The sequence below is a fragment of the Cydia pomonella genome, chromosome 10 (genome assembly GCF_033807575.1).
Source record: "Cydia pomonella isolate Wapato2018A chromosome 10, ilCydPomo1, whole genome shotgun sequence".
NCBI classification, from domain to species: domain Eukaryota; kingdom Metazoa; phylum Arthropoda; class Insecta; order Lepidoptera; family Tortricidae; genus Cydia; species Cydia pomonella.
Genome location: NC_084712.1, coordinates 10226556 through 10254351, shown reverse-complemented (window position 1 = coordinate 10254351; position 27796 = coordinate 10226556). Strand labels below are relative to the sequence as shown.

Below are 27796 nucleotides of genomic sequence, written 5' to 3'. Positions count from 1 at the left end.
ATTATTTTTGCAACAAAAGATGTATTTGAATTATACAAATGTCTAGAAACAAAATTACATGAACCACCGCTTAATAAAAGCCCAATAGGTATACTAAGTTACTTTATGTTTAGACACCCGAAGCGACAGAAAGCGAAACAACACAAAGAGAAGCTGGTTAAAAGTAACATGCTCATTAATAATAATAATTCGGGTAAAACACCTTTTGAATGTGACGTACGAGGTACGAGTATCTTATTTAAGCGCGGGGTTGTTTTATGGGACAAATAGCGTTAAACGCGACGCGTTGCGTTTGCCGCACACCCATGTTACATCTCACCGTCTAGCATGAGTTGTGTTCTTGCGCGCGAGTCCATATTTGAAGTCGCGCAGGATGTATGGAGTCGCAAGTGAGGACGCAACTCATGCTAGCTGGTCTGATGTAAAGTGACACTACATTGTTTTACGCGGTAAACGCAGCGGTAAGCGCATTGTCATTTTTTCCTACAGATGTAGTGAATAATCCTTTCCCATCGTATTTTCTCGGAATCGTGCGTATTTGTCATGCTACTTCAGTCAACCTCAGTACATTTTGTACTGAGATTGACTGAAATAGCATAACACGTTCGTACGTTTCCGTAAAAAAATAATGGGAAAGGATTAATATTCACTACATTTGTACATACCGTTGATCGCATGCATTTAACGCTGCGTTTATCGCATAAAACATTCGCGCGCTTTAGAGTGGTAAGCTAGTAAGTCAATATGATATTAAAAAGTATGCTTAGACACCATAAACTTTATTGTTGACATAAATGCCGTGATTGCTTGTAAACATTTGCGTCATAAGATTATAATCCAAGGAAAACGACCAATGGGCCAAACAAACTTTCAATTTATCAGTAGGTACTTTCAAACATTACTAGGGTCGTCAAGATATTCCTCAGAGACACCTCAAGTCCGGGGCGCAGATAAGATACGAGCATCTCAGTTCAGTGAACCGATAAACTAAAGATAGTTAATGTGTGACACGAGACACACTTATTTCTGTGTTTTCTGATGGATAATTAATTTGTATTTATGGGTTAACAAAACTACCCTTTAAAATAGTTGAGTTGAGTTTTTTATTAAAACAATACGCAAGAAATAACTAATAAAACCTAAGAATAATAACAACTCAAAAGATATAAATAAAAAATAATGTTGATGAAACTCATTGATTATTGACGATATACGAAAATGTATTATTCATTATGTAACTAGCCTAATTTATAGGCTTCCGTAACAAAAAGGTAAAAAGAAACCTTTATGGTGCGACTCGGTTCGTCCGTGTGTCTGTAATATCGCTAAAATATCCCGAGAATTTCTCACGCTATGAAGAACAAGGCTAACCCAGAAGCATTTTTGTTTTTTTTTATTCACCATAGAAAATGCCTAATATGAGGGGAGCAAAATACTAGTCTTAATTGATTCAAGTCTACAGGGCAAGTTGAGTATCATTTGAAAGAACTTGAGTTGTAAATTTAAAATAAATATTTATGAAGGAAAATGTAAAAAAGGAAACTAATTCCCATCTCCGAAAATAACTAACGAAAAAATATGTTTTTTTTTACATAATTAAAAACATTATCATAAATATTACAGATAAATGTAATCACACCTCTATCTTGATATTTTTGTAGTTAACAAAAAATATTTCCGAATTTAATTTACACACGCAAAAGTGTTTTACCACTTTTACTTGTGTTAATTATACTTGAAATTTCTAAAAGAATACAATTAATATATTTTCAACAAACAAATTTTGAACAAACAAATCAGTCAAAACCGACTATTTTTGATCACTTTTAAGGCAGTTTACTGAAACAATAATCAACTTATAATTAAACTAATAACTAATTCACTTATAATTAATTTGACTTTTAATTAATTATCTATTAAAGTATCTCTATATTTAGACTGTTTTTATTAGTATTGAACGCTAACCAAATTTTGGTGGTAACTACTGGGGAAAAAAATCCCACCTTTACCACTTGTAACTACTGGGAAAAAAAACCAGTAGTTACCACCAAATCGAGTAGGTGGTAACAGTGGTAAAAGGTGGGAAAAAATTCCCAGTAGTTACCACTGATAACAACTTGGTGGTAACTAGTGGAAATAACCCAAGTTAAACGAAAACGTGGCACTTGACTGATTTTCACCTCACTATTCTTATCTTAAGTAGGTAAAGCACGGGTTAAAAACATTTGGGTACGAAATTGTATATTATGTTTACAGTGAATAAGAAGTGTGAAATTTAGCGTCGGGTCAAAGATCTCTAGAAAATAATAAAGAGAAATTAATACAAGTAGGGATCTTGTCAAGCAGTCTTCTGAAACGACTCTTGTACCTACGGATTTGATTAAATTCTACAGATTAGAATTAAGAAGTTAAGGATGATGAGATTATCTTCACACCTACATGTAAAACACATAAGAACTTATATTATTATTGGTTTTTTTTTCTTGTATATTTTTACTGAGGTATGCCAATAAAGAGTATTCTATTCTATTCTATCCTATAATTGTGTGTATTCTAAATCTAATAATTTATCAACTCATAACTGGATAAAATGGATTTAAAATAAATATTCTTAGTATAGGAATGGAAGTATAGGAAGCCCTCTTATGTCGTATTCAAATGGTAAGGGTATTGTGCATATATTATGTGCAACGAGACACATATGTGCCCGATCTTATTTCAATACGTGTCCGCCAGAGCGTTCCGAAATATAGCCTAAGGACATCCATAATAGATTTAGTTAGTATCACCCACGTTGACCGCTCCTTCTAAGTTAGATTCACTGGTCCAGTGGATGGTTACATGCATTTTAGGTTCTTGGTCATGTTTACGAGATGAAAGTTGGCTTTGTGTAAGATTTCCGGATCGCTGATCCAATAACCGGAATACGGACAGCGAGTGTGAACGGGCTATATTCAAATTATAGTGCGCATAGTGTTTTGTGCAGTACACACATGCAATATATGTGCAATAGGTACACAAAGTGTAAGAACACACCAATCCTTTAGGTAAGTACATGTTTAAATAGTTGTCTTTCTCCTTTTAGTGTTTGTACATATACTTACATCTTTTATTTTATCTTTTTTTGTGTAAACTTGCTTATATTCAATAACCTACATACCGAAACATTCATATCTATTATGTTTGCATTGCACGCCCCAATTTCTCTTGACTTCATCGGATATCAATATCTTGGTCTAAATACAATGAAGAGATAGATACATATCGTATAGTAGTAGTCGTAATACATATCTAAGTATCTTAAATTATTGCGTTTAGCTCCGCGTATTTATGTTTTATTTTGAACGTCTAGAAATCGTAACTTTTCTTAACATGTTGCTATCAGGTTATGAAAATTTTTCTGTTTTCCTTCCGGCTTCCTTTCGGAGAATTGAGCACTTTATTATATCGCTTGTGTACTATATACGTATTTCGATGCATTGTAATATTTTTTAGCCATGTAGATGAAAACGACTCAGTTTTGGGACTTGTAATGATTAATGATGAGACTTTTATTGTTGAAAAAAAAAATAGCTTTAAAAAAATATTATCCTTATTACTGCACTTTTGTATGCATCAGTTCGAAGCAAAATTTTCAGTTCCTACATTGGAAAAGTCGTGTTACTTTTTCTAATAGGTAATAGTTATCCTTTTCTAAATCTGTTAAATTCCTACCCGACATAATTATCGTCATTATTTTCTCTTCCAACAATTATTTTTTATTGTATTAAAATATTTATATCCTACAAAATTTCCATATAAAATTAAACTACATTAATGTTAGCCTTAAACATTATTGTTTAATTTTTTATCTAAAACATAATTTTTGTACGAATAGGGGAACCTCAGAAGATGCTCTGATTAGACGAGAACATGATATATGCATCGGGGGTTGTTGTGTTATTATGTGTAGGTATTTTAAACGTAAGTAGAGCCAAAAATCACTCATCGCATCGATAGCATCGATAGGGACACTTGGGAGGATCTCGCGTCAAATCGCAATGGATGGAGGGGTACCATCGAGAAAGGTGGCGAAGCTCACGACAACGCGTGGTTTCAAGACATTGCCCGAAAACGCGCGGAGAGGCACAACCCTCCTGAAGTTGTTGCCGACATGGCTCCCTCCTTTAGCTGCCACAAATGTGGTCGCAAATGCCGGTCCCGCATTGGCTTATACGGCCACGAGAATCGTTATCCCTCACATAGAAACGCTGCATAAATCACCTGTCAAGATGCTAAAGGCCTTATGATGAGAGCAACAATACCTCTTCTATCATTTTCAACATGGACATGGACATAAAGTTGACCAGACATTCCGCTGCATAATTGTTTAGTTTGGTAGTATACTCGTTCGCTATTAAATTACACAGGCTAACTCTATCTAGCATATGGAAGCAATATATATAAATCTCACTAGATAACTGCAAAATTCACACACAGACAACAACCCCGAAAGCAAAAACAACCCACAGCCAGAAAGTATGAGGATAGCATAGCATTTTTTACAACATGGACCTTATTTTCAAAGTATCAGAAGTTCATTTTAGGAGTAGTTCAAAGTTAGATAAACATTTTTAAAATGTATGTTCGAACGTTTTATATAAATTTAGCTACAAATGCGTTGGAGTTAAAATGATAGTTTCAGGGACTTCCGGTAAACGATACAAAAAAGAAGCGTAGCTCAGTGAGAATGGAAAGCGAGAAACCGCGTACAATTCAAGCTAAATGGGAATTTTCAGTTTCAGGTACGGTGTATTTGGAACTCATTGAAAAAGTTACTCGCCGTACAATTTACACCAGAAACGAGGAGCAACTAGTAACGGCATAGGGCCGCTGTATCTGGGCTGTTTGCGGCAGTAACAATATTAATATTATTTATAATTGTGACTGCCAAAAAACGTCGAGATTCTAATTATAAAGCATTTTTCGTAACAATAAAATGACATGACATGACATTAAAGCTGTCCAAGGGGCCGCTACGTGTTGGTTCTATATCTCCACGCAAACCTATCAAAAGATTATAGACCCGTGAAATCCACGGAGATACAAATTAATAAAATATTTATTAGTAAGCTCCAGAAATCTTACTGATTTTTGGGCCGGGGCGGTCTATAGATAAAGCTTGCGTGCAAATTACATTTTATATTTTTACATATCCTCAACTTTTGAATGAATAAAAACATCTCGAATAATAATAATAAGGTCTTTACACCAACCCAAAGGGGGTGGCCCTTGACGTGATTTGATATTTATTTTTAAATTGGGTCAGGATTATTTAGCAGGTTAATCGAATAGATAGGCGGTTATATATTATCATATATTTTAAATTAGAGAATGTAAATTTAATTTTCTTCAGCCAAAACAGAACAATATTTTAGTTCCTTATAACAATCTCAATCACCAGTACTTACCTAATATAACTATTATTAAAACAAATACTAACATCCACCCCCGACTACATCTACATGTGATATTCATCCCTCCAAAAATATTTTACATCTGGATTATTATTATAAATATTCTGTTTTCAAAATTTCATCCGAATCCGTAGGACGGTTTGTCGTAAAAAACCCTAAGGTGTATTGGCTTTAGGTATAAAACTTAGTCTTTGTAATTCGTACTCGCATATCATTTACTTAACCAAATATAGCACAAAAGACTTTAAATGTTTCTGAGTTGACATTAAGCTTTCAACGATTTTGATAAAGGGTCTGACTTGTTGACATAAATCTTTACGGAATGTGAAAATCAACCCAACTCATGTTGTCTTTTCACTCACTTGATTTACAAGCCAAATGTAGTAAGAATTATGCAGGGTATAACATGTAAGTATACATTTATTTAGAATATTAGTACCAGAGGAAGCTACGCTGGGTTTTCCATGTTATGGCACGTGAGCGTGCCAATAACATGGAAAACCCCGTATGCAGCGAAAAGCACCTATGAACAAAGAACCCGCCTAGCGGGTCGCTGGCAGTGAATGTGTTAAGAAAAAACATTATCTACCATACTTTGTCTTCTAGCTTCGAAATAAAAACAATTTAGTTTGACGTACCGCATAAACACTTTTTTATTTATATAATCTTACTTAGAAACAATGATTAGTACTCGTATATTGATTACTGTCAACTTCATCAATGCTTCTTACACCAATTTAAAAACTATATACTTAAGTAGGTATAGTATAAATATCTGCATGAATTGGAAACTTGTTTACTACATAGTTACTTAATTATAATATATGCTGAGGGCCTTTTTCACAATGTCCGAGTAAAGTCCTGAATAAGCTACTTGCCGATCGATCGATGGCGTTTCACAATCTTCAAATAAGCTTAACTGGTAGATAAAATGCTAAGTTTTGCAGGAAGTTTTATCTGGTGGTTAATTTATTTGTTGATCGCATTTCGCATGAGAATTTCGTAGCAATGTCCAAGTAGAGTATTGGATAGCTCCAATACTCTACTTGGACATTTTGAAACAGGCCCTTAGGCTCACTGGGAGGCCGGATCAAGGGTCAGATGCCGAAGGCGGTAATCTTGGACACGGCGTGTATAGTACGTCGGTTCCTCTCTCTGCGGCCCTCACCATCGGCAGCTTGGGCCCTGCCCCGCTGCTGACAGTACCCTTGGTGAGGTTTTTTTAATATGTATTTTGTATAGGTACCTTTTTGTATGTTACTTTTTATCTATATTATAAAAACCTAGCCTAAGATGAAAGGTAAATAAAGAAAGTAATAATATATACTTATAATATGCTATCTTTAATATTTAGCTTAAATGTAACATGTTCTGGGTTCAGGCAGAATATCAGAGCTTTGCTTGAGAGAGAAACCCGGCCCTATTCGAAGAATGAGATACGATAAGTTCTGGTTTAGATAAGTTCTCATTTAGATATTGTTTGTTTTTCGTATAATTGACAGAAGCAGGTCCGTTCGGGCAACTAATGTCACTTTGACGGTAGAAATATCGTAGATAGATTTTATTGGGATCACAGCGGAATCGAAATATACGTCAAATATGCCATGCGGTTTACTTATCGATCTTTTAAAGATCTTTCTAAGATCTTAAACGTGTCTTAATAATTCTTTGAATCGGTCCGAGCGTATAGCTAATCGGAACCCTTTTATTTTTGCTGCAATGCACACAGCGTACTACAATTAATTCAGATTTCCCTGTTTAAGAGTCCGCAGCAAGCTCGGTTCTTCATACAAACGTAGTATATTCTCTTCTTCTTCTTTCCCTGTTCCTCTTATTTGGGGTCGGGTCTCCTCAGTCTTCTGCGCCAAGATACTCTGTTTTGGGTTGTCTCTTGATATCTGGGATCGTCCATACAAATGTAGTATATAATATAATAATAATAGACGCTGTCATAGGCGGCAGCTGGGAGACGCCTATTCGAGCCCGTAGGTGCCGTTGAAGTAGGTGATGAAATCAGTTCACAACCTAATATTGTCCAACAATATTATTACAAGGTTCTAGCAAACACCATTAGGCGTCCATGGAAAAACGGTTTCACCTTTATATTCATGCTTATTACGCTACCACACCACAGGGGGGCGATTTTTAAATTTCGATCGCTCGATTTCGTGTTCTCCCCTTAATAATATCTCCACTACTAGGCATTTAAATTCTACTAACAGAGTTGAAAACGAGTGGTAAATTCCACTGGATTCCCAATTTCTATTGTTCCTACTTGAAAAATATCATTTCGCCGTTTTCTACAGATTTTCGAGTGACGACATCGAGCGCTCGAAATTCAATAATCGCCTCCCAGATCTAACAGCGTAAGCGTCATTCTAGATCTGTGTCTGGGACACTATATCTGTTACAAACTTATTGCAAACAATTTTGAATTTCAACTTCGATGTCATATTTCAAGAGATTTTTTTGACAGCGACATAGGTACTAAACTATGGAAGGTAGAGGCAAGGAACAAAATCTCCATATACCAAAAAGTGTCCGACAAAAAACCATAAATAGGTGGCGCTACAATACCTAGAATACTTGAGAAAAAAATCTATCCGTCAATAACGCCTAGGTTCTTAGCTACTCTAGCTCTACTCTGGAGAGATTTGGAAGTATTATTTATAACTGACAGCTGGACACTTTTGCAACAATTCTGCCTAAGTTTCTGTTCCTTGCCTCTACCTTCCATATACAAAAAGATACCCGTGTTATATACATAAACTTAGACCCCTCGCAACAAATGGGCCGACGCATGATACACGATAACTAATTAAAGCAATTAATCAAGATTCGAACTGGCCCATTCGTTACGCGGTATGATTTGCTCAATTATGTGCAATTAGAAACGAAAAGACAGCGGATATAGCAGAATAATTCTAGTAATACTTATATTCTACTATTCTTAACAAATCCTAAATGAGCAGCCTCAGCGCGACATGACATGTATTTTTATACGTACATGGAAATTCATAAAAAAATGTACCATTTACTATTATTAGATTTTTTTGAGTTATTTGTAGAGACACTGAGAGACACTTTTTCTTGTCTTTAATTAATGGTGATTCCGCGTCCCAATAACCTAAAACTTAGTATTTATTTTAAGTAAATAGAACTTTATATTAGTTTACTTTTCTTTTTAATTCGTTGTTTTTAGGGTTCCGTAGCCAAATGGCAAACAACGGAACCCTTATAGATTCGTCATGTCCGTCTGTCTGTCCGATTCTGTCACAGCTACTTTTTTCCGAAACTATAAGAGCTGTACTGTTCAAACTTGGTAAGTGGATGTATTCTATGAACCGCATTAAGATTTTCACACAAAAATAGAAAAAAAACAATAAATTTTGGGGGTTCCCCATACTTAGAACTGAAACTCAAAAAATCTTTTAGCATCAAACCCATACGTGTGGGGTATCTATGGATAGGTCTTCAAAAATGATATTGAGGTTTCGAATATAATTTTTTTCTAAAATGAATAGTTTGCGCGAGAGACACTTCCAAAGTGGTAAAATGTGTGTCCCCCCCCCCCCCCCGTAACTTCTAAAATAACATAATGAAAAATCTAAAAAAAATATATTATATGTATACATTGCCATGTAAACTTCCACCGAAAATTGGTTTGAACGAGATCTAGTAAGTAGTTTTTTTTTAATACGTCATGAAATTAAAAAAAAAATTTTTTTTTCATCATACCCATACATGTGGGGTATCTATGGATAGGTCTTCAAAAATGATATTAAGGTTTCTAATATCATTTTTTTCTAAACTGAATAGTTTGCGCGAGAGAACCTTCCAAAGTGAAAAAAAGTGTGTCCCCCCCCCTGTAACTTCTAAAATAACAGAATGAAAAATCTAAAAAAAAATATATGATATACATTACAATGCAAACTTCTAACGAAAATTGGTTTGAACGAGATCTAGTGAGTAGTTTTTTTTAATACGTCATAACATTAAAAAAATTTTGTTTTTTATCAAACCCATACGTGTGGGGTATCTATGGATAGGTCTTCAAAAATGATATTTAGATTTCTAATATCATTTTTTTCTAAACTGAATAGTTTGCGCGAGAGACACTACCAAAGTGGTAAAATGTGTGTCCAAAGTGGTAAAATGTTGAACGAGATCTAGTAAGTAGTTTTTTTTCATACGTCATAAAGGAACCCTTCATGGGCGAGTCCGACTCGCACTTGGCCGCTTTTTTTCTCTCTCTGCACCAATTTTAAGTGTATCTGTCTGGCCCTAAGGTTGACTGGTAGATAATGCCATTGGGCATTAGGTCTGCCATTTATAGATTGCTGTATATATTTTATGCAATAAAGTTTAAATAGAAAACTTTTTTTTAACTCTTATTTATATTAAATTTTTGATGCATATTTAATTTTGTACTTTGGGATAGGAGAGAGAGTGGACCGAGACAGGGTGGGATTCAAAATGAAACTAATTCAAGAAGGAATTAACCACCACCACTTGATGTTGTGCACCTACTCAGAACGTAACTGTGAGGTGGACATTTGTTTAGTTGAAAGTCTCGAATCGAAATAGCCATCGGTCTAGTCTAAAATGAAATTGTGTCGCAAATAATCCATTCTAATATTGTAAATGAGGAAATAGTTTTGTCTACCTCTTCACGCTCGCAAACCGCTGAACCGATATACTTAGATGAAATTTGGAATTTTTACGTAGGCAAAGTCACGCGCAAATGCTAGTGCCATATACTCGTACATTATGGGTTACATACATTACATTATTACATTTAAATTTTACCTTAACATAACATTGCTAATTAATATTCTAAGAATAAAACATTCCCTGAATTATTGATACTAGACCAGCGGTTGAACAAAAATGGGTTTCGATAATATTAAAGTTTTTTCTTTTTTGATATGTCATTGGGAGTATGTTAAATAATTCTTTGGTAAAAAGTTAGAAATTTTAAGGTTGAGCTTTCGGTTATATTTAAATATTTGAATTTTTGCTAATAACTAAGTAAATATAGAATTAAAGTTACAGAAAACTTTAGCATATCGAATAACACTTCAATTTATGTACAATTTTCAGTTTTTAGAAATCTGGAACAGCTGCTTTCTGGTAAACGTAAAAACACGAGTTATTTTGTAAATATAGAATTAGAGTTGCTGATATTGCAAAATTACGATATTATCGATCAACTTAGTATTCTAGTAAAAAGTTAGACATGTAGACAATGTGCTTGTCTAGATATTGATTTCAGGTTAAGCAGTATAGCTAATATTGAATTAAAGTTTGTAGAGTTAATAATAATCGATCATCAACAATGATCTCAGTTACTAAACAAAAATTTAGAAATATAAAATCACGGCGACACTCATTACTGATATGTATGCATTCCTTGCTTATATAAATACGTTACGTTTCAAACGCGCGGCAAGTTTGCGCGCGCCGCGCGCTGTGGCAGGAGGCAGCGAACAACGGTAGTGGGGAGCGGGGTGCCCTTGACTGCGTCTACGGTCCATCAAAAAAATTCCTAAAGCGTGTTTTAAATTAATAGCAATAGAAAATTGTTATTTTGTTGTTACTATAATAGGTATTGCCCGCGGTTTCGTTCACGTAGAATTCGTTATCGCGTTACATGAATATTATTTATTTATTTAAACTTTATTGCACAAACAAAAAAAAAAACACAAATGGCGGACTTAATGCCAAAAGGCATTCTCTACCAGTCAACCATTGGGTCAAATAGAGACAAAAAAAAACACATTCTCATACAGATGACCACCCTTCCTTGTACCATTTTAAAAGCCAGTTGCAGCTTTTCTTTCCCGATTTTTTTCAGATGTTTGGACTTGGTATTTTCCTCGCGATAGTTATTTGTTTTAAGGGGAATGTTGTTGTTAACCGCTAATGCTAATATTGATAACCGATAGTTGTATAGAGATACGTTATAAGGTATATGCACCCTCATGTTATTTATTTCTGATAAGAAATAAATGTAAGACAAAATTCACAGTGATACATTTCAAGTAGGTTGCCTTGTAAGATTGCGTAAGGATAGTTTTTTGTTTGTTATTTCATCGTATGATATATCAAATGAAAGCTTATTTGAAAGTTGCCGTATTAAAAAAGTTGGTCCAGTTAATGGTCGCCTAGATTAACCGATTTTTATATAAAATGTAGGCAACCATGGACTGGACCAACTTGTTAAAAAGGAGCTTTGCTCGGTTATAACTATTTATTGTAATATGGTGGTGATAATCTACATAAACTTAAAAAGTAAAATGTGAACTGACAATTATTATTATTTACAATCGATTTTAACCTTACAGCACTTGTCACAGAGTAACGCCATCTATTGTCGATTTCTCTTATTACATAGGTCATTTTTTTTACTAAATTAAACTCGAATAAACTAAATAAAACCCGTAACACTCGTTTAGCAGTCCGCGTCTTAACCCGCTGGACCAGACGGACAGTGGCCGGCAACACGAAATTAGTGACCATATTCTGCGTCGAAAGAAAAACGCATGAAAACTCCAAAACACGCGTTTTCCCAAACATAAGACTAATCTAAATAGATTGTATACCCCCAAAAACCCCTATATACCAAATTTCAGCGAAATCGTTAGAGCCGTTTCCGAGATCACAGAAATATATATATATACAAGAATTGCTCGTTTAAAGGTATAAGATAAAATAACTTTTCTTTTGATATATCATGTGACGTTTTCGTTTACACACTAAAAGCACAGTGTAAAAAGTAACAGTGGGCCGACGCCTTTGATGTTTGCGTAAATGCCGACACCGCTCAAGGTCTCCGTACCTACCTAGGGTTATCACAGACTTACACAACTGCCCAAAAGAGGATGGAAATGTTTTTAGTTTTCATGTTGTATGATGTATGTGTACTAATTTTACAAATGACGTCCATATTGGAAATAAAGATGGCGGACGTCACTTTTTTGAAAAAGTCGTCATGGGTGTTGTTTTCTGGGTTTTTAGGGGTGTGGATTTCAAAAATGGCATCTATTTTGAAAATAAATATGGCGGACGCTACTTTTTGAAATGGGTGTCGATGTGTGTAGCCGTGATATCAACCACCTTTAATTCTACTATGGTCTCTATTTTTGAAATCTGTACCAACAAGAACCGCCAAAATTGACATCATTTTTGTAATTGGAACCCCGAGGAACCTCGGAGATGACAACCATATCGATTTTTAAGAAAAATTAATGTCCGCCATCTTGGATTTCAAAATGAACGTCATTTTCGTAATCGGAACCCCGAGGAACCTCGGAGATGACACCCATATCGACTTTTAAGAAAAAATAATTTCCGCCATCTTGGATTTCAAAATGAACGTCATTTTCGTAATCGGATCCCCGAGGAACCTCGGAGATGACACCCATATCGATTTTTAAGAAAAATTAATGTCCGCCATCTTGGATTTCAAAATGAACGTAATTTTCGTAATCGGAACCCCGAGGAACCTCGAAGATGACACCCATATCGATTTTTAAGAAAAATTAATGTCCGCCATCTTGGATTTCAAAATAGACGTCATTTTCGTAATCGGAATCCCGAGGAACCTCGGATATGATACCCATATCGACTTAAGAAAAAATAATTTCCGCCATCTTGGATTTCAAAATGAACGTCATTTTCGTAATCGGATCCCCGAGGAACCTCGGAGATGACACCCATATCGATTTTTAAGAAAAAATAATGTTCGCCATCTTGGATTGCAAAATGGACGTCATTTTCGTAATCGGAACCTCGAAGAACCTCGGAGATGACACCCATACCGATTTTTAAGAAAAATGAATGTCCGCCATCTTGGGTTCCATAATGGATGTCATTTTCGTAATCGGCACCCTGAGGACTTTCAAAAATAATGAAAACATCAAATACTACATGATACATATACAAACAGAAGCAAGAAACAATTTCTTGCTTTTTAAAGTCTTAGGGCCAGTTGCACCATGCCCATTTGATGTACTGATCATGTGTAAAAATGGCGCTAGCGAATGCTAACTGCATATTTGGGTTGCACCACGCTATGTGTCCGTTAAAAAGTTACGCTACCCTTAACCGGTGGTAGACCACTGGTTAACAGCAAAGTCGTTCGATAAATATGGCGGCACTTTTTGGAAATTGTCCGTATTTCACGAATTTATGTTTGATTATTAAATAATTTGAGTAAAAAAGTAATGTAAATTATTATAAATATATTTATAACAATAAAAAGGTGGAAATATCTAAACGCAAAAACGTGTGACAGTTCACATAATGGTTTTAAATGTCATTTTAGTTGCGAGACGACTTGTGTTTCATAAAATACATTAATTTGTACTGGATATTTAAAGAAAAGGTGTGTTTTAAATTGAAATTGAGTGCAGCATGAGTTTAAGTTCAGGATAAGACCAGATTGCTGCTATCACAGGTTAACAAATACGTCCCATAAAGTGAAACTCGACGGCATGTAATGAACACTATTTATCGACACACTGGTCATTAAAATCAATTTAAAACGCTCTCTGTTTATTGGAATCAAGATAAGAATGTTATATCCCTTGGAAATACTGGTGGCCTAACCATGATATTCGAAAACAGCGAGATGACAACTAGAAACATATACAAAGTCGGCCTCTGAAAATCGTAACCCACAACAGAAGTGAACTATATTCATAACTATAAACGCACATAAAACAAGATGCTAAATATGAAATCAAGTGTTATAGTGTGAAGAAAATGTATTGGACAATTCCAGACCAGTCAGCATAATAGGTTATATATAAGTGAGCAAAATGTGTAATGTAAAACTGATCATAATACTTCAATTCATACATACTTGCTTGTGTTTTATTTGCTTTTACAAAATATCTTATTCATTAACCCTAGAAACAACAACTTTGCAAGTAATGAACTAAAAATAGTTTTACTTATGGTGCTATTTATATTTAAATTCATAACAGAAATTTTGAAAAACTTGTTATAATAAACCCAGTGATTATTAACTACAACAAGTGCAATTTGAATTTGAAAATTTGTGTTTCTTCTAAATGAAAAATACCTACAGCTGTACAGTCTTTTGCATGCTAAGATTTTCCAGTCAGTTACATAGTCATGATTATAATTAGAATACTAAGTTACAATTAGATTTAACAATTCACAGGCTCCATAAATCTATATTTATTTTGTGTGTGGGCTTACCTGGGTATCTCTTATCTTCAATTATGACATTATACCTATTATAGAGTCCCGTACCCGTTATCGACATGGCATGGCAGGGCGTCCTTCAGAGGCATCCGTACACATTGAGGTCTGCTTGTGAATGTCAAGGTATCCCTCTGGCATTTACAGGTTTACCACAGTGTCTTAGACACGCCAAGGTGTTCTAAGGATTTGTTTGTCTGAGGGGTGCCTCGGCATGCCCTAGCATACTTACCTTGATACTAAGCCAAAGGATCTCTTACTGTGTCTAGGCAATAGTGGCCTCCGAGCCTAATAAAGTAATTCTTCTGGAAATATCGAATATACATGAGAACAACTGAGTAGTTTAATAAGTATAACCTGCGGTGGCAGCATGGTTCCATTTTTATCACTTGTCACTATGCCCGTCACTTTCGCGATTACATACTTGTTAGAATGTGACAGGCGGCATGGTGACAAATGATAAAGAGCTGACCATCTTAGTTGTTTCCTGTCCTACTGGACAACATTTATAAATATAACAGCCAATACCTAGGTTAGATAAAATAATATGGCTTGCCTTCTGTCACCTGAATTTTACTTGTGTTCAACCAGTCATACAGTGAAGTTGCATATAAATAAATTACAATGTAAAAATTGTATATAACCCTAGCCATGTATTGGAAATAGCATACCAGTAAATTGGTAAAAAATATAATCCATAGGTCTTAAATAGCAATAGAGCATCAGGACATACTTTAGAGAATGTGTGAACCCATTATTTTTAAATCTAACTACACAATACCCTACCTACATATTAACCTACCCAGTCCCTATAAATCATCATTCAAAACCGAACATACCTAAATAGCTCTAAATTCAGTCATAAGAAACGGCCCTCAGTTTGATTTTATTTGTTTTCCCCATACCAGTTTTTCAACAGCCCATGCATGTTTCATAAATGATTTATATCATGATCACCCCAATAAAGAATAGTTGGAATAAACAAGTTATGTCTAAGTTACCAGTATGACAGAAAATATAATAAGTAGGCACTTAAATATAATTGTGAAATAATATATTATATGTCAATGAGTTGTTGATTTCTCTCCGGATAACCTTTTACCTCCATTAGTCACTACCTAAAAAGGATTTAGTGAGGTAGAAAATAAAGTAAGATAAGGTAACTAAAAATATATTTTATTGTCAAAAATGAAATACAGATAATATTTATAATACTTTATTTTTCGCAACAAGTTTTTCCAGTTAATCTAGTGTATGATTCTTGGATTTCTTGAATCGATTCACTTGTGTGTAACTTTCATCTTGTATTTCATATCAAATGGTGTATATCAAACCTGAAAAGAAAGTAACATGAAATTATTATGCATAAAAATATATTGTGATCCGTTTCAACCAATGGCAAAACCATTGAAAAATGCTTAGGTCAAGCAGGTTTAAATTAAAGTACAAAAGTAACTTGAATATCTGCTACAACCAGAACTAACAGTTATGTATTATTGTGTCAACAATATATATATGTAATTGAAATCCAAACTGTAATGTTACCCCAACTGTCGGTATTTGGGTTATAGTCGTAGGTAGCGTAGGTAATTCCTTGTGCTTAGGGCTCTGAAAGTAGTTAGGGATACGTATTAAACTAATAAGATAACTTACCGGGCAATGCAGCTCCTTCTTTGATTCGGTTTTGCAGCTTGGAAAACACTTGGACACTGAACAATCGTAGTCAGCAGTTTCACTTTAATGTGCCATTAAGATACATTGTTTTTAATATAATCATAAATATATTCAAGATTGGCATGGCATAAATTGTGTAATATTTAGATTTAAAACCTGAAAAGAAATAGAAACTAGTTCGCGCCTTCAAAAGTATTCTCGTTGAAAAATTTGACAACTTTGACATTTATTACTGGGTTGCTATATGAAAAAATAATTCTACCATAAAATTTTTGGTAGGAACGCGTTCATAGTATGGCCACACGATTAGCGACGACATTCTGTTATTTTATAGTTGGTGCAACGCATTTTATTTAGCAATCGTTAAGACCCCCACGTAAGCGTTAAAATTTAGCGAACTGTGCTTACGTTAGCAGGTGGTTTGGTGCAACTGGCCCTTATAATGCCTGTGCTAAAAATGTGATTGCGAACTACCTGCAATAACTATACAGTACCTGGGCGACCGAGCTTTGCTCGGTTATAACTAACTATTTATTGTAATATGGTGGTGTATAGGTGATAATCTTAACTACATTCTTTTACTAAATTAAACTTGTCTAAACCAATAAAAATTAAAAAATTATATACAAAATTGAACATATAAAAAAAAACAAAAGTTAGTCACCAGGCGAGATTCGAACCCGTAACACTCGTTTAGCAGTCCGCGTCTTAACCCGCTGGACCAGACGGACAGTGGCCGGCAACACGAAATTAGCGACCATATTCTGCGTCTAAAGAAAAACGCATGAAAACTCGAAAACACGCGTTTTCCCAAACATAAGACTAATCTAGATCGATTGTTTACCCCCAAAAACCCCCATATACCAAATTTCAGCAAAATCGTTAGAGCCGTTTCCGAGATCCCGGAAATATATATATACAAGAATTGCTCGTTTAAAGGTATAAGATAATTAGGCATTTAAACACTCGTGTGATCTTTTTAAGAAACTCACTTCGTTCGTTTCCTAAGCCCACACTCGTGTATTTTAATGCCTTTTATTATGTAGCAGTAACATAAACTACTAATATATGTTGAAAGTAAGTACAGGCGGCTAACACAATGGTAACAAAAGACAAAAGTTTTGAAAATGTAATTTTCATCATCGTCACTTGGCTGTACATTTGAGGGCCTATCGCGAACCACGTTCGACGTGTTACCTCTCTGTCGCACTTGTAAATTCGTACGTAAGTATGACAGGGAGGCAACACGTCGAACGTGGTTCGCGGTAAGCCCTCTGATGCCACCTCCATTAGTCTTTTGTACGCCGGTATAGCCTTCGACTCAATGTATAATCTACACTTTTTATGGAAACGTAGTTCCTCCTTCCCGTAGAAATATTTAACTTTCCCATCACCAAGAAAGATTATCTGCTCGCAGTTATTAGCTGCTCAATTCCTCGTTTTTTCTCTGTTACTAAGTCAGTACAGTACACATATCAAACATTTTTCACTCATTTTGAAGTCATAATAACTTTTATTCTATAATTAAATTCATGTAATGTCCGCATCTAATTTATGTGCACGATAAACAAACAAATGAATGATTTGAAAGAAAAGACAAACAGCGCTTGCGAAGCTGAGCGGGGGGGCGCGGGCGGGGCGAGGTATCTATCGCTCACTAGGTCGGCTACGATAGGCTCCCGCGCGCCGAGCCGACATGTTGACGGACCAGCGCGGCGTGGTTATGAATTTCGCGCCTTTTTAAGTTGATTTTACTATTACAATGCAAGCTACACACAGATATTTCTTACTTTCCATAAAATGGCTGCATATATTATTTTATAGCAATAGACTTATCTCTACGGACTTTAATTCAATATTAGATCTTACAGGACAAAAAACGCATATTAATTCTAAAGCACATATCCTATTCTTCTAATTTTTTGCCTTGCCTATTAACTTAAGAATTTAGATATGATATTGTGGATTTTTCAAACTTTAATTCAATATTGACAAAATAATAAGCTAATTTGAGTTTGACAAAGTAGCACGTTGATTTTTTTTCTAAAAATTTGATAGTATAAAGCCTCATACATATTATAAAAGACGATGCTTAAATTTTGTACTTTAATTCAATATTCAAAATTCATCAATAAAAATACATAAATACCTTATTTATATCTAACGCTCGTTCTAAATTTTCTTCATATATTACAAATATGCTTAAAAATATGTCCCATACCACATAAACATCACTTTTCACTCTTTAGAATTATCGAAACTTATAGGGCAAAAATCCGGTCCCACTATTGGTCTATACATATTTGAATACCTAGAATACAGTCTATAATTACAATATTGTACCTAGCATGATAAATTTACTTTTACTTATACATATGTTTAGGAAATGATTATAATGATGATGGGGAATGATGTAGGAATTACTTATGTGATGTTTATTTTTCTGCCCTTCCACGAAATAACTGTAACTAACGTTGGAAATTCAGTTTCAACTATGATAATGTATTCATATGATACAAAACAAGTACATTAAAAGTGCATCAAAAAATGTATAATATCTAAAGTTTGACTTATAAAATAAATAACAATTAAATAAAAACTAACTTAAAAGTCACAAAAAAGTTTGAACTTGAATTTTATTAAATGTAAATGCGAAAATATGGTGCGGGGACACATTCCCAGAACCTAAACCCTGATTTGAAGCTAGACATTGTTTTGTTTGCCTCTTTTGCAACAGAACTGCAGCAAATGCTCCAAAATCGGAGCAACGCAAGCCTTCAAGTTGGACTTCAAATGAATCGTGATAAGACCCAATTGATGACCATGTTGTGTCCATGACCATATAGACGAGCTGATTTTACACTGTGTTAGAATAGAATAGAATAATTTTTATTCGTAAACACAAACAAGACGCAATACATTACATAATATAACAAAAACAAAGAAAGGTGGCTTCCAGCGCTGATCTTCCGATGAGAACATCAAGAGAGAAAAATCTCAGAAGGCAACTGACAAGAAGGAGAAAGACATAAAATAATATAGAGTGAACAAATTGGAAAATAGATAAAAGTTAACGACTAAATTAAGTGAAGATTATTTATATATCAGGCGTCGTACACATAACACTGTATCGATCCGGTCCAATCATACTTTGGCTGAACATTACAGCATTACAACAAAAAAATATCCGTCACAGAGATTCAAAAGTAAAAACTGAAGGTTTGCCAACGCACTGTGGAGCGCAGCATTTCAGGTGTACAAAGGATCGATCGCATGACAAACACCACGCTGCGCTCAAAAACCTGCATTGAATAACGCAGGTCAAAAAATCCGGGAGGCTCAAATGGGATTGGACCGGTCACGTCTATTACATACATGGCATGCATCCGGATAAGTGTGCTAGTATAGCTACTAAGTGGATGCTGCAGGCAGACCCAGGTGGAGATGGCGGGACAACCTGGACACCTTAAACATCTGGCCAGAGAAAGCTCTAAACCGGGAGTAATGGAAATCGACGGGAGAGGCCTTTTTACAGCCGTGTGACACTCAAATTGGCTTGCAAAATCAAAACTTTTATCTAAAATTTTCTCCTTCTCCTACTCCCAATTTATATTTTTATGGAAAAATGTCTGAAACCTAAAATAAAAATATTTAAGCTGCTGCAAGTTTATTATTATATAATTTAGAATATATGTACATACGAGTATAACGTCAAGTTTTGACCTGAGCTGAGCCTGTTTGAACCACTCTTACTTTCTAAGACACTTGATATAATCTAGGAATTGATGAGGTTTGTTTTGTTTGTTGTGGTGCATGCGACTTCGTGCCTTTGATGGGTACGTAGTTGAAAATCTAAGAAAAGATATACAAAGACGGATTTTTCACCAAATAGATTTCGTTGTCCGCATTGAATATCAAAATCCTAATATCTTGCGACACCTTCCGATTAACATCAGCCGGATATTACCGGGGAGGTTGAATCAAATTTGGAGTTCCGCATCTGCATACTTATAAAGTTGGAGGCATCGTTATTAACCTAAAATCGATTCGAGCGTAGTATGACGTCTTTATTATAGATACTTATCATATTACTTAGTCTATTATTAGATTATTTAGTAAGATAAAAAAATTATATTGGGAATGACAATGATTTAGTTGTTATTTGTATTAACAGAACCCACTTTTTATTCCTTTGTCGGCCATTTACTTATCACTTTCATCACAACAATTTCATACATACATACTTGTACGGATTGCTTTCAAATTGGATCCCATATATGTGATCATTTCTATGATAGTCTAATTGCGGTGTTTAGGTGCATTACTATTGCAGCGTCATTGTTGCTGACACCGTATCTGTCAATTACCGTGATAAAATGAATGCTCAATAAAAGTTCGCTGCCGCATTACTGCTGCAATTATATCCTTCATTCCGTCACTCCTTTTATCGAGAAAATTGGCAAATGATTGGCGGCAACAACGACGAAAGTTTTAAAAAATCGAGTTTTAGTAATACTACATTTTTATGCCTATACTTTTATATAAGAGCGGCATAGGTATACATATGTATCGCCAAGGAAGGTTGAAAAGGGTATGGCGTGATATTGTAAGTAGGTTAAACACAAAAAATAGAATATCGAGAAACAACAAAAACAATATGGAATTGCCCTTCTGTATTCCAATTTCGTTATTCAAATGCTTAAAGGGCAAAAAGGGGCGATTCAGGACCCTATCAATGAGACACTTGGGTACATACGAATTCCAAATCTGTAAACTCAACCAGTAAACCAAGCTCCCTCCTTCCACGCTCTCGTCACCTATTGTTTTGGGTAGATTATCAAAATTGACGCAACCGTCGCTATGCCTAATTTATACAACGTACACAACGCTGAATAATCTGGATAAGCTTAATCAACATGAGTATCTACTAGTAAGAGTATATATGAGACGAGGTATTAATACAGGGACCGCTTTTGAGCGTCAGAAGCGTTTTCTCGGCTTGTAAAGGTCTGTTTTTGCTTTGAAGAATACTACAGTATGATTCTTATCCCGGTTTTTCGCTGTGGAGTAATATCGGTTGATATAGCTCAAGAAAATTAACCCGAATACGGGAAATCAGGGCGATTTAAGAAAACGTAGTTTTTTCGTAATTGTTCATCATAACTCAATTTTTTTGTTTATAATTAGCAAGCTTAGTCACCTGCTGACCGAATATATAAAAAACTGGCCAAGAGCATGTCGAAACTGAACAAAACTTTTATCTGAAGTAATTATAATGCTATTCGTAAAGATATTCGAGATATGAGCTAAAAAATGAAAAAGGTACCTTCAAACCCCCACACACCCTCAGCACACCTGGAGGACTTTTAGTATGTTTATCTGGAGATCACAAAGTATAACAATACCAATTTTCAAAAGTACACGAATTTTCTTCTAATTTTATTAATTTTCTTGTGCTGATACAACAGTACACAAGTGTGAGTTTCGTTTTTTACCGAGATTTTAGGACATAGTTATAAGGGGATTCATTTTTGACGACCAGTTTGGCCTAGTGGGTAGTGACCCTGCCTACGAAGCCGATGGTCCCGGGTTCAAATCCTGGTACGGGCATTTATTCGTGTGATGAGCATGGATATTTGTTCCTGAGTCATGGGTGTTTTCTATGTATTTAAGTATTTATTAATATTTATATATTATATATATCATTGTCTAAGTACCCTCAACACAAGCCTTATTGAGCTTATTGTGGGCCTTAGTCAATTTGTGTAATAATGTCCCATAATGTCCCATAATAATATTTAAAAAAACGGTGGCAAACAAGCATGCGGGCCCGCCTGATGTTAAGCAGCTTCAACTGAAGCGTATGGGCGCTTGCAACTCTAGTGAAGTACTAGAAACCTACCAGGAACACAACACTACCTACAGAGTGGGAAGTACCTACTCTGTAGTTGGACAGAACTGGGAACTTATCTCTCAAAGAAATCGCAAATACCTACCGTTTTAATACCTACACAAAAATACAATAGAGTGACCTTCAACGCGCCACTGACCGCACCGCGCGCACCGGCACAACGCTAGGGCTGCCGACGGTTAGAAATGATTTTACAAATAATTATGTACCTAATTAAACTATAACTTCTTAAGTAGATACAAATATAAGTTTTAATTGTTAAACTAGCATTAACTTGCCATTAGGTGTATAAAAGGATAGCGTATAATAACTATGAGCAAGATAAGTAAGTAAGGAACTAAAAATACACAGAAAGCGAAATACAAGCTTAAGGGGGTCCCTAACGCCAATGACCCTCGATCTGAATCCCTTAGTTTTCTAATATTTTTTGTAGCTTATCATATTAACAGCGACGGCTGTAAGCAATATATAGTATACCATATTTAGGTACTTCAAAGTTGCAAAATTTTAGGTCAAAAAACTGGTTTACTGGCCATAACTTTTGTGTTCATTAATTAGTTTAAAATTAAAATCTCTGACCAGTTTTTAGAGACGTCAAAGATTTCGTACATGTAAAATCCTTCACAGCAATCTAGTAACAAAAAAAAGTGCTTTTTTAGACAACGTTAAAAATATATATAAAAAATAAGTGTTCATTTCTTTCAGGATCCGGCAGACCAGAATGGAGATAAAAGACTAGAGAAGAATCGCAGTGTTTACGCCGTTTTAAAAACCGCGCAATGAATGCAGCAAAAACTAATTGTAAACCTTTGTGTAGGTAGTTTAAAACCCGATAGATTTATGTTACACAATAAAGATAAATATTACAGAAAACATGAAAAGACATAATATCCATCCATCCATCCACACTACAGGCTGTGTTATTTGTTCGCGACGAAGACATTTTTTTCGCATAAACTTTGGCATATTCGAGCGCGCGGCGACGTGACGTGCGTGCGTGAGCGCATGTGACAACCAACTTTTGCTTTTGTACTGTGAACGGGACGAGATTCGTAGGCATAAATCCGAGCTCGCGCGGAGAGTTCCATAGGCCTGACTAAAGTGTTGGTTACTTTAATACTAGATTATTTGGTTACTCAAGTAACCAATCTAGTATTAAATGATTGGCCAAGTACAGTAAGCTGCTGTGATTCTTCCTTTGGGCTACTACTACCTATACGAGTGCTTGAGGCAAGGCCTGAGTGTGTAAGATCTTGGATCTATAGTCATTAAAGCTTAAATGAAAAATTAAGTGATATTTTAAGGTGAATTAACCAAAACCATAGACAATATCGACACGATACCTATAATGCAGTATTAGTTTCAAAATAAATTAAATCTGCATTGAAACAAATCCGGCACAATTTTTTGTTAATTTATAAATTATTCTTATTTTTTTCAAATTTATAATAAAAATACAATATATCAATATATCAAATTAAGTAACGTGATATTTTGGCGTATTACTCTTATTAGATTGACAATTGCGAACAGCAAAGAAGAGTTTAATTTGGTACGAATGGAGTCTAAAACTAACGGATACTTGGAAGCAGATTCTGACCGATTTAATAATTTATGCGATGTACGCGATATATGCGAGCAAAATGCCTAATGGCACGAATCTGATTAAATTTCGCGTACACCGTTCGCCATCGTTATGAATGTGACATTGAGCCCAAACAAAATGTATCAGCCATTAATGAATGTACTATAGTTTTGACTATTAACATGTGTATGTGTGGAAGTATTGCCGGTGGCGCGTGATAGCCGCCCTATGGTTGTGTGACGTCACGACCCCATAATGTAATTAAACAGGTTCACTCTACTTATAGACCGCGGGGCAGGAGCATATATCGTCAGTCATCGCCTCCCGGCTGATACTTTGTCAGATGTTAGTTTTGATGCGAGGATGAATTCAAAAAATAGTCAGCTATTCACATGAACATGTGAAAAATACGCGCCTTATGCGTAATGTGTAAATTGCGTAAAATATCACAATATGAACTGTCCAATAAATCCATTTAAAACCAAATGTTTATTGCTAATCGTAAAAAAACATACTTGGAATGTAAAGTGCTCTAGAGCACTAGTGCGCTAGTGCGGAAACGTATCACTATTTGGACCCCTTGTAGAACAACATAATGACTTCAGAGCATGAAAAACTAATACTCGTGTTAACGACTACTACGTAGCGCTACGATAGTAGCTTAGCGATTACCGTTTAAAACTAAAAAGTGTTTTGTCCTACAATTTAATCGACCACTACGTTGTGTTAGAATGTTGAAAGATTTAAATAACATTAAACAGGAAATCCGGACACTCACATCGCTTCCTAAATGCATGTTTATACTTCGTGAGCCGCTGCATCGGCATCGGTCTGTTTTCTAATAAGTATTATTTGAAATGCTTTGATGCCGACGATAATGGGTGTCCATGAAATGCATTTATCTACTTACATCAATAGCTTCCTCCGTCTATATAAACCTCCTAGAGCCAGTCACGTACCCGAGATACCAGGGGAGTCCGTACACAGATTGTTCCTTTATTGCCGTCTCGCCGCCAATACTAATTGCGATAATACTGTATCTAGTAATTATCCGCTCGTGCTATAATGCAGGGGTTCTATTCAGAAACAATATTCAATAGGTTCAAATATGAATGTCAATTTGAATTCCATTGTGAATTTCAATATGAATATCACATAGTCTCACTATCAACGATATTGCTTAGTAATTCATCTAGCTGTGGACTAAATATTTGATGATAGAAGTAATAATGGAAAGTAACAGTACGTCCGGCTTGAAAACACGTGTATATGTACTCTAAACTCTAAAGCAAGTCAGCGCACGCTAGTGAATCCGAAACCATTTCGTAAAACTACTCAACTGAAGTCCAAATCTTCCAACTATGGTTCAAAACAAACTAGAATATCTTGGTTTAAATAGGTGGGGGTCCTAGATCCGAGTCCCGCCGTGGGACAACTATTTGAACTACTTAACTCTTATGCATAATCATTGGCCACATCATCTGTTGTAGGTAGATGTCTATGAAGTCCTATGGCAGCGCGACATTTCTTGCCATATCGATCACACACAAAACGCGAGACCGCAGGAGGTGGTACAGCACGACGAAGACTTTTCTGCTTAAGGTTCTCCAGTCATCGTCATTTTTTGATGTTTCGACTTTAATGTCGTGAGGCCATTCGGGTCTCATCTCGACACGTTTCAAACACAACACACGCAACACGTTCTTATGCAACATAGTTTAATAAATGGCGGAAAACGCCCAGAAAATACAAAATGCAATTGGTGTTGGTACTTAATTAAGTAATAAACTTGTGGACCCTAATTGTAGTAACTATTGGACTATTTTTGTGTGGTTTTACGGTAAGTAGTTAATTGAATAAGGTCGATATATTGGTTTGAATATGAATGTTTCTGCATTAGATAAGTCTCTAGAATTGCAGGCGTCCATAGACTACGGAGACTGCTTACCATCAGGCGGGCTGTATGCTTGTTAGCCACCGACGTAGTATAAAAAAAAATCAGTAAATACATATATGTATTGTACAAAGCCACATAACAAGTATTACTTAAATACAAGTGGCCATTGTAATGGCTATATCACGAACTATTATTAAACAAGCCTAATCCGTCTCTGACTTCGAGACAGACTGTCGCCCGGGCGCAGATAAAATAATAAGGAGTAGCTGTGATTGATCCGCCTCATACATGTTTTATGATCTACACGGAATGTTGCCGTACGTTAAGCTTCATAAAGTCAAGGTTTATAAATAGCTTTATGTAACTACACTGTGTTTTTCATTTTATTACATATAAATATTATTCTAATTGTTTCATGAAATAAATCTAAAAGAGTATATTTGAAAATGCAAACCAACCAATTTCTATTAGTATGTTTTTAACATTTGGCTATTTTTGATATTTACGCTCTCTGCTTATAATGTGTGTGTAAATAAGAAGTATGTGTTGTACATAATTAGGCCTTAAAACACTCTTATTATGTTTTTATGAAGCTCTCTTTCAGCTGGTTTCATAAACCCACACTCTTATTTGAATGCCTTTAATTTAGCAGTCATATAAACGACTATTAATTGGTTCCCAAAGTTTTAACTGCCACTGTGACGTGACACAGTTTTAGTAGGTATGTACATATCTCAAGAAACAGAAATAGCTGCAAAACAATAGCATCACTGAATTTTCATTATTATTGATAATTTAATTTAAGTTGCTGCATTGCGCTAAAAGCATTAGACATTTCGATATTTTTAAAACTATCACGTTTGAAATACTCGCTCGTTTTCGTGAAATAACCGTTTGCACGAGCTATGTACTTACTTAATTCTTAAGAAAATGGATGAATTACTAAGATTAATTAGACAGACAAAAAAGGTAAGTACGTATTTTTTAATGAAATAAAATGATATTTTTACTGTTAAACCTTAAGATTAGCTTTAGCTAATTTAATTTTAATTTAATAAGCTTCATTTAACATAAAATTAATTTTAGGTACAACTTAAAAAAAAAACATAATAATAATAAATTATATACTAAGATATTAAAATTAAAACTAAAATATAATAGAATTTAAAATAAACTTATAAATAAAAAATGCTCCCCAGGTCACCTTCATGCATTATGGTACCCAGAAGACTGGCAGCGTTACCTTTTTGGATGGCCAGGCTTATCCTCTGGCCGAGATAGCTGCCAGCCCTCCGGTCACCTGAGGTGTCTGTTAGACGCTGGAGTATTGTTTCATTATATTTATTTATAAAAAATATACAACAAAATTGCATTTGAATATAAATATTTACTTATCATCTGCTGAGTTACTTATTTACACCGTTATGAAAGCACTTATCTAGATAAACAATTTATATTTCAATAGAAAAACCTAACCTAAAAAATAAAGGATTCAGGGTAAACATTACAAAATATTCTTATCTGGAAACAATGAAAACCACTCGTCAACTTTGACTTATAAACGACCTATGAAAAAATCGCAAAACCGCGCGCAACGTCACTCTCGAATTATTAAAATTGTTCACCATATTGTCGATGTCGGCCATATTGCTAAAGTTCGCGCGCGTCGGAAGTTTCTGTCGTTAATTTAAATGATGGGACGACGTCAAAATATTTCTAATAAAAAAAGGATATAAGTAGATAACGATCTACTTTATTGTCCCCATGTTTAGAATTTTTGGTAAAATCCATGCCCTTTTAAAACTCTATTCACAAAACACTTTTGTTTGTATTTGTGTCTACGCAACATCTTCGCAAAAATTATGGTCTGGCTTTACGCTTATATCCAACCGTCTCTTAGGGATGATAAATAACTTAATAACAAAAAGATACATAGCTTCACAAGACTTCACTTATGATTTTTTTTTTCACAAAGGTTTTAACTGATAAAATGTCAAACAAATCTTTTAACAAAAAAAAGTTTGCCATGATTTGTAAGC

General features: G+C 35.0%; 1 protein-coding gene across 1 annotated transcript in view; it reads left to right on the top strand.

Moving 5' to 3' along the window:
• The first annotated feature begins 208 nt into the window (after window positions 1-208).
• LOC133522058 (histone-lysine N-methyltransferase SETMAR-like) overlaps window positions 209-27796 on the top strand; it is a 105966-nt gene continuing 78378 nt past the window's right edge. The window contains exon 1 of the mRNA XM_061857247.1: window positions 209-223. The gene's annotated coding sequence lies outside the window, so the exon portion shown is untranslated. The remainder of the gene's footprint in view (window positions 224-27796) is intronic.